This window comes from Arachis stenosperma, chromosome 1 (assembly GCF_014773155.1).
Source record: "Arachis stenosperma cultivar V10309 chromosome 1, arast.V10309.gnm1.PFL2, whole genome shotgun sequence".
In the NCBI taxonomy this organism is placed as follows: domain Eukaryota; kingdom Viridiplantae; phylum Streptophyta; class Magnoliopsida; order Fabales; family Fabaceae; genus Arachis; species Arachis stenosperma.
In genome coordinates this window covers 131,789,625-131,798,454 of record NC_080377.1, presented here as the reverse complement: position 1 = coordinate 131,798,454, position 8,830 = coordinate 131,789,625, and the positions used below count along the sequence as shown (strand labels likewise).

The following is an 8,830-nucleotide window of genomic DNA, read 5'->3' as shown; positions in this document are numbered from 1 at the left end:
ATGGCATTACACAACTTCGCACAACTAACCAGCAAGTGCACTGGGTCGTCCAAGTAATAAACCTTACGTGAGTAAGGGTCGATCCCACGGAGATTGTTAGTATTGAAGCAAGATATGGTCATCTTGTAAATCTTAGTCAGGCAAACTCAGATATATATGGTGATGAACGAAAATAACATAAAAGATAAAGATAGTGATACTTATGTAATTCATTGGTAGGAACTTCAGATAAGCGCATGAAGATGCCTTCCCTTCCGTCTCTCTGCTTTCCTACTGTCTTCATCCAACCCTTCTTACTCCTTTCCATGGCAAGCTCGTATAGGGTCTCACTGTTGTCAGCAGCTACCTCCCATCCTCGCAGTGAAAGCTAATGCACACACTCTGTCACAGTGCTGCCAATCACCGGTGTGGTTCCCTCCCCTACCGGAATAGAATAACTCTTTTGCGTCTGTCACTAATGCCCAGTAGGTTACAGGTTTGAAGCACGTCACAGTCATTCAATCATTGAATCCTACTCAGAATACCACAGACAAGGTTAGACCTTCCGGATTCTCTTGAATGCTGCCATCAGTTCTTGCCTATACCACGAAGACTCTGATCTCACGGAATGGCTGGCTCGTTTGTCAGGCGAGCACTCGGTTGTCAGGCAATCAACCATGCATCGTGCAATCAGGAATCCAAGAGATATTCACCAAGCCTCAAATGCTTGTAGAACAAGAGTGGTTGTCAGTCACTTTGTTCATGAGTGAGAATGGTGATGGGCGTCAATCATCACCTTCATCATGTTGAAGAACAAGTGATATCTTGGATAAAGAACAAGCGGAATTTGAATGAAAGAACAATAGTAATTGCATTAATACTCGAGGTACAGCAGAGCTCCACACCTTAATCTATGGTGTGTAGAAACTCCACCGTTGAAAATACATAAGCATAAGGTCTAGGCATGGCCGAATGGCCAGCCTCCCAATGATCTAAGAACTAAAATGTCCAAAGATGATCTAGAGATCTAAAAGTGATCAAAAGATTTCTATACAATAGTAAAAGGTCCTACTTATAAGAAACTAGTAGCCTAGGGTGTACAGAAATGAGTAAATGACATAAAAATCCTCTTCCGGGCCCACTTGGTGTGTGCTTGGGCTGAGCAATGAAGCAATTTCGTGTAGAGACTCTTCTTGGAGTTAAACGCCAGCTTTGGTGCCAGTTTGGGCGTTTAACTCCCATTTGGGTGCCAGTTCCAGCGTTTAACGCTGGGATTCCTTGAGGTGACTTTGAACGCCGGTTTGGGCCATCAAATCTTGGGCAAAGTATGGACTATTATATATTGCTGGAAAGCCCAGGATGTCTACTTTCCAACGCCGTTGAGAGCGCGCCAATTGGGCTTCTGTAGCTCCAGAAAATCCACTTCGAGTGCAGGGAGGTCAGAATCCAACAGCATCTGCAGTCCTTTTCAGTCTCTGGATCAGATTTTTGCTCAGGTCCCTCAATTTCAGCCAGAAAATACCTGAAATCACAGAAAAATACACAAACTCATAGTAAAGTCCAGAAAAGTGAATTTTAATTAAAAACTAATAAAAATATAATAAAAACTAACTAAATCATAACAAAAACATACTAAAAACAATGCCAAAAAGTATACAAATTATCCGCTCATCACAACACCAAACTTAAATTGTTGCTTGTCCCCAAGCAACTGAAAATCAAATAAGATAAAAAGAAGAGAATATGCAATGAATTCCAAAAACATCTGTGAAGATCAGTATTAATTAGATGAGCGGGACTTTTAACTTTTTGCCTCTGAACAGTTTTGGCATCTCACTCTATCCCTTGTAATTCAGAATGATTGGCTTCTTTAGGAACTCAGAATCCAGATAGTGTTAATGATTCTCCTAGTAAAGTATGATGATTCTTGAACATAGCTATTTATTGAGTCTTGGCTGTGGCCCAAAGCACTCTGTCTTCCAGTATTACCACCGGATACATACATGCCACAGACACATAATTGGGTGAACCTTTTTAGATTGTGACTCAGCTTTGCTAAAGTCCCCAATTAGAGGTGTCCAGGGTTCTTAAGCACACTCTTATTTGCCTTGGATCACAACTTTATTCTTTTTTCTTTCTTTTTCTCTTTCTTTTTTCGGTTTTTTTTTTCGTTTTTTTTTTTTTTTGAAATGCTTTTTCTTGCTTCAAGAATCATTTTATTGATTTTTCAGATCCTCAGTAACATGTCTCCTTTTTCATCATTCTTTCAAGAGCCAACATTCATGAACCACAAATTCAAAAGACATATGCACTGTTTAAGCATACATTCAGAGAACAAAAATATTGCCACCACATCAAAATAATTAAACTATTATAAAATTCAAAATTCATGCAATTCTTTCTTTTATCAATTAGGCACGTTTTTATTGAAGAAAGGTGATGGATTCATAGGACATTCATAACTTTAAGGCATAGACACTAAGACACTAATGATCATAAGACACAAACATGGATAAACATAAAGCATAAAAATCGAAAAACAGAAGAATAAAGAACAAGGAAATCAAGGAACGGGTCCACCTTAGTGATGGCGGCTCTTTCTTGCTCTTGAGGATCCTATGGAGTGCTTGAGCTCCTCAATGTCTCTTCCTTGTCTTTGTTGCTCCTCCCTCATGATTCTTTGGTCTTCTCTAATTTCATGGAGGAGAATGGAGTGTTCTTGATGCTCCACCCTTAGTTGTCCCATGTTGGAACTCAATTCTCCTAGGGAGGTGTTTAATTGCTCCCAATAATTTTGTGGAGGAAAGTGCATCCCTTGAGGCATCTCAGGGATCTCATGGTGAGAGGGGTCTCTTGTGTACTCCATCCTTTTCTTGGTGATGGGCTTGTCCTCATCAATGGGGGTATCTCCTTCTATGTCAACTCCAACTGAATAACAGAGGTGACAAATGAGATGAGGAAAGGCTAATCTTGCTAAAGTGGAGGTCTTGTCCGCCACCTTGTAGAGTTCTTGAGCTATAACCTCATGAACTTCTACTTCTTCTCCAATCATGATGCTATGAATCATGATGGCCCGGTCTATGGTAACTTCGGACCGGTTGCTAGTGGGAATGATTGAGCGTTGTATGAACTCTAACCATCCTCTAGCCACGGGCTTGAGGTCATGCCTTCTCAATTGGACCGGCTTTCCTCTTGAATCTTGCTTCCATTGTGCGCCCTCTTCACATATGACTGTGAGGACTTGGTCCAACCTTTGATCAAAGTTGACCCTTCTAGTGTAAGGATGCTCATCTCCTTGCATCATAGGCAAGTTGAACGCCACCCTCACACTCTCCGGACTAAAATCCAAGTATTTCCCCCGAACCATAGTGAGATAATTCTTTGGATTCGGGTTCACACTTTGGTCATGGTTCTTTGTGATCCATGCATTGGCATAGAACTCTTGAACCATCAAGATTCTGACTTGTTGAATGGGGTTGGTAAGAACTTCCCAACCTCTTCTTCGGATCTCATGGCGGATCTCCGGATATTCACCCTTTTTGAGTGAAAAGGGGACCTCGGAGATCACCTTCTTCAAGGCCACAACTTCATAGAAGTGGTCTTGATGCACCCTTGAGAGGAATCTATCCATCTCCCATGACTCGGAGGTGGAAGCTTTTGCCTTCCCTTTCCTCTTTTTAGAGGTTTCTCCGGCCTTGGATGCCATAAATGGTTATGGAAAAACGAAAAAGCAACGCTTTTACCACACCAAACTTAAAATGTTCGCTCGTCCTCGAGCAAAAGAAGAAAGAAGAGAGTAGAAGAAGAAGAAATGAGGAAGAGGGGGATAATGGTTCGGCCATGATGGGTGGGTTTTGGAGGGAAAGTGGTTTGAATTTGAAGGGTGAGGTTGGTGGGGTTTTATGAAGGATGGATGTGAGTGGTGAAGAGAAAGATGGGATTTGATAGGTGAGGGGTTTTTTTGGGGAAGAGGTGTTGAGGTGATTGGTGAATGGGGGAAGAAGAGAGAGAGTGATGGTAGGGTCCTGTGGGGTCCACAGATCCTGTAGTGTCAAGGAAAAGTCATCCCTGCACCAAATGTTGCTCAAAATCACGTTTTGAGCCATTTCTGGCGTTAAACGCCGGGCTGGTGCCCATTCCTGGCGTTTAACGCCAGGTTCTTGCCCTTTACTGGCGTTTAACGCCAGTCTGGTGTCCCTTTCTGGCGTTAAACGCCCAGAATGGTGCCAGACTGGGCGTTAAACGCCCAACAGCTAGCATTACTGGCGTTTGAACGCCAGTTTCTTCTCCTCCAGGGTGTGCTGTTTTTCTTCCTGTTTTTCATTCTATTTTTGCTTTTTTCATTGTTTTTGTGACTTCTTATGATCATCAACCTACAAAAAGATAAAATAACAAAAGAAAATAATTAATTATAAAACATTGGGTTGCCTCCCAACAAGCGCTTCTTTAATGTCATTAGCTTGACAGAGGACTCTCATGGAGCCTCAGAAGTACTCAGAACCGTGTTGGAACCTCCCAACACCAAACTTAGAGTTTGAATGTGGGGTTTCAACACCAAACTTAGAGTTTGGTTGTAGCCTCCCAACACCAAACTTAGAGTTTGACTGTGGGGGCTCGGTTTGGCTCTGTTTTGAGAGGAGCTCTTCATGCTTCCTCTCCATGATGACAGAGGGATATCCTTGGGCCTTAAACACCAAGGATTTTTCATTCACTTGAATGATTAACTCTCCTCTGTCAACATCAATCACAGCCTTTGCTGTGGCTAGGAAGGGTCTGCCAAGGATGATGGATTCATCCATGCACTTCCCAGTCTCTAGGACTATGAAATCAGTAGGAATGTACTGGTCTTCAACTTTAACCAGAACATCCTCTACAAGTCCATGGGCTTGTTTTCTTGAGTTGTCTGCCATCTCTAATGAGATTCTTGCAGCTTGCACCTCTAAGATCCCTAATTTCTCCATTACAGAGAGGGGCATGAGGTTCACACTTGACCCTAAGTCACACAAGGCCTTCTTGAAGGTCATGGTGCCTATGGTACAAGGTATAGAAAACTTCCCAGGATCCTGCCTCTTTTGAGGCAGTTTCTGCCTAGACAAGTCATCCAGTTCTTTGGTGAGCAAGGGAGGTTCATCCTCCCAAGTCTCATTTCCAAATAACTTGTCATTTAGTTTCATGATTGCTCCAAGGTATTTAGCAACTTGCTCTTCAGTAACATACTCATCCTCTTCAGAGGAAGAATACTCATCAGAGCTCATGAATGGCAGAAGTAAGTCCAATGGAATCTCTATGGTCTCATTTTGAGCCTCAGATTCCCATTGTTCCTCATTGAGGAACTCAGAGGAGATTGGTACACGCCCACTGAGGTCTTTCTCAGTGGCGTCTTCTTCCTCTCTTTCCTCTCCATATTCGGCCATGTTGATGGCCTTGCACTCTCCTTTTGGATTTTCTTCTGTATTACTTGGGAGAGTATTAGGAGGAAGTTCAGTAACTTTCTTGCTCAGCTGACCCACTTGTCCTTCCAAATTTCTGATGGAGGACCTTGTTTCATTCATGAAACTTTGAGTGGTCTTTATTAGATCAGAGACCATTGTTGCTAAGTCAGAAGTATTCTGCTTAGAACTCTCTGTCTGTTGCTGAGAAGATGATGGAAAAGGCTTGCCATTGCTAAACCTGTTTCTTCCACCATTATTGTTATTGAAACCTTGTTGAGGTCTCTCTTGATTCTTCCATGAGAGATTTGTGTGATTTCTCCATGAAGAATTGTAGGTATTTCCATAGGGTTCTCCTAGGTAATTCACCTCTTCCATGGAAGGGTTCTCAGGATCATAAGCTTCTTCCTCAGATGAAGCATCCTTTGTACTGTTTGGTGCATTTTGCATTCCAGACAGACTTTGAGAAATCAAATTGACTTGTTGAGTCAATATCTTGTTCTGAGCCAATATGGCATTCAGAGTGTCAATCTCAAGAACTCCTTTCTTCTGACTAGTCCCATTGTTCACAGGATTTCTTTCAGAAGTGTACATGAATTGGTTATTTGCAACCATTTCAATCAATTCTTGAGCTTCTGCAGGCGTCTTCTTCAGATGAAGAGATCCTCCAGCAGAGCTATCCAAAGACATCTTGGATAGTTCAGAGAGACCATTATAGAAAATACCTATGATGCTCCATTCAGAAAGCATGTCTGAAGGACATCTTCTGATTAATTGTTTGTATCTTTCCCAAGCTTCATAGAGGGATTCTCCATCCTTCTGTCTGAAGGTTTGGACTTCCACTCTAAGCTTACTCCATCTTTGTGGTGGAAAGAACTTTGCCAAGAAGGCATTGACTAGCTTTTCCCAAGAGTCCAGGCTTTCTTTAGGTTGAGAATCCAACCATATTCTAGCTCTGTCTCTTACAGCAAAAGGGAATAGCATCAGTCTATAGACCTCAGGGTTAACCCCATTAGTCTTGACTGTGTCACAGATTTGCAAGAATTCAGCTAAAAACTGATGAGGATCTTCCATTGGAAGTCCATGGAACTTGCAATTCTGTTGCATTAGAGAAACTAATTGAGGCTTAAGCTCAAAGTTGTTTGCTCCAATGGCAGGGATAGAGATGCTTCTCCCATAGAAGTCGGGAGTAGGTGCAGTAAAGTCACCCAGCACCTTCCTTGCATTGTTGGCATTGTTGTTGTTTTCGGCTGCCATGGGTTCTTTTTCTTTGAAGAATTCGGTCAGGTCCTCTAAAGAGAGTTGTGCTTTGGCTTCTCTTAGCTTTCTCTTCAAGGTCCTTTCGGGTTCAGGATCAGCTTCAACAAGAATGCCTTTGTCTCTGCTCCTGCTCATATGAAAGAGAAGAGAAAAAGAAAATGTGGAATCCTCTATGTCACAGTATAGAGATTCCTTGAAATGTCAGAGGAAAAGAGAAATAGAAAGAAGAAGGGGAAGAAGAATTCGAACTTTAATTAGATAAGGTTCGAATTGTGCATTTAGAAGGAGTGGTACTCCATAAATAGAAGGATGTGAGAAGGAGGGAAGAGGATTTTCGAAAATTCAATTAAAAGATTTTGAAAACATTTTGAAAATTTGATTGATAATTTTCGAAAATTGAAAGTGGAAGAGAAATCAAGTGATTTTTGAAAAAGATTTTGAAATTAGAAACTAAAAAGATTTGATTGAAAACTAATTTGAAAAAGATATGATAAAAAAAATATGATTGAAAGGTTATTGTCTTAAAAAGATGTGATTGAGAAGATATGATTTGAAAACCATTTTAAAAGATATGTTTTGAAAATTATTTTAAAAGATTTGATTTGGAAAAATAGTGACTTGCCTAACAAGAAAAGATATGATTCAAACATAAAACCTTCCTTAACAGAAAAGGCAAAAAAAAAATGTTCAATCAAATCATTAATTGTTAGTAAGTATCTTTTAAAAAGGAAAGAAATTAATTTTGAAAACATTTGATTGAAAAGATATGATTTGAAAAAGATTTGATTTTGGAAAACTTGAAAAAAATTGATTTGAAAACAAAATCTTCCCCCTAGCACCATCCTGGCGTTAAACGCCCAGAATGGTATACATTCTGGCGTTTAACGCCCAAAATGCTACCTTTTTGGGCGTTAAACGCCCAACCAGGTACCCTGGCTGGCGTTTAAACGCCAGTCTGCCTTCTTCACTGGGCATTTTTGAATGCTCAGCTTTTTCTGTATAATTCCTCTGCAGTATGTTCTGAATCTTCAATTCTTTGTATCATTGACTTGAAAAGACACAAATTAAAAATATTTTTGGATTTTTTTTTTTAATAATCAAAATGCAACAAGAATCAAATAACAATGCATGCGAGACACCAAACTTAGCAGTTTGTATACTACTGACACTATCAATATGAGAATGCATATGAGACACACAAAATACTTCAAGTCAATAGAATTCAAAGATTAGAACACAAAAATCATCAAGAATTACTTGAGGATCCTTAAGACACATGAATGAATGCATGCAATTGACACCAAACTTAAGATGAGACACTAGACTTAAGCAAGAAACATCAAGTATTTTTGGTTTTTATGATTTTTTTATTTTTTAATTTTTTTTTGTGTTTTTCGAAAATTAAGTGGAAAAAGAAGGTATCAAAATTCTTAATGAGAATTCCAGGAATCAGTGCAATGCTAGTCTAAGACTCCGGTCCAGGAATTAGACATGGCTTCACAGCCAGCCAAGCTTCCAAAGAAAGCTTCGGTCCAAAACACTAGACATGACCAAAGGTCAGCCAAGCCTTAGCAAATCACTGCTCCAAAAGCAAGATTGATACGAAATCAACAAGCTCTTGTGGTGATAAGTTGAAACCTCGGTCCAATCAGATTAGACATGGCTTCTCAGCCAGCCAGATTTCAACAAATCATCATGAAACTCTAGAATTCATCTTCAAGAATTTCGAAAAAAAAATACCTAATCTAAGCAACAAGATGAACCGTCAGTTGTCCAGCCTAAACAATCCCGGGCAATAACACCAAAAATTTGATGTTGTTGCCGGATCTTGGCACTGATGTTACCAAAGGCTTGCTCAAAACTAGAACAATCCCCGGCAACGGCGCCAAAAACTTGGTGCGCGAAATTGTGAACTATACTTTTTCACAACTCTCATAATCCCTGGTAATGGCTCCAAAAACTTGGTGCGCTCAATACCATGGCATTACACAACTTCGCACAACTAACCAGCAAGTGCACTGGGTCGTCCAAGTAATAAACCTTACGTGAGTAAGGGTCGATCCCACGGAGATTGTTAGTATTGAAGCAAGATATGGTCATCTTGTAAATCTTAGTCAGGCAAACTCAGATATATATGGTGATGAACGAAAATAACATAAAAG

General features: G+C 40.3%; 1 non-coding gene across 1 annotated transcript; it reads left to right on the top strand.

Annotated features, from left to right (window-relative positions):
* Positions 1 to 6,152: 6,152 nt before the first annotated feature.
* Positions 6,153 to 6,260, top strand: LOC130951520 (small nucleolar RNA R71). The gene has a single exon (XR_009074002.1). It is a non-coding gene; the product is annotated as a small nucleolar RNA R71 (small nucleolar RNA).
* Positions 6,261 to 8,830: the final 2,570 nt, after the last annotated feature.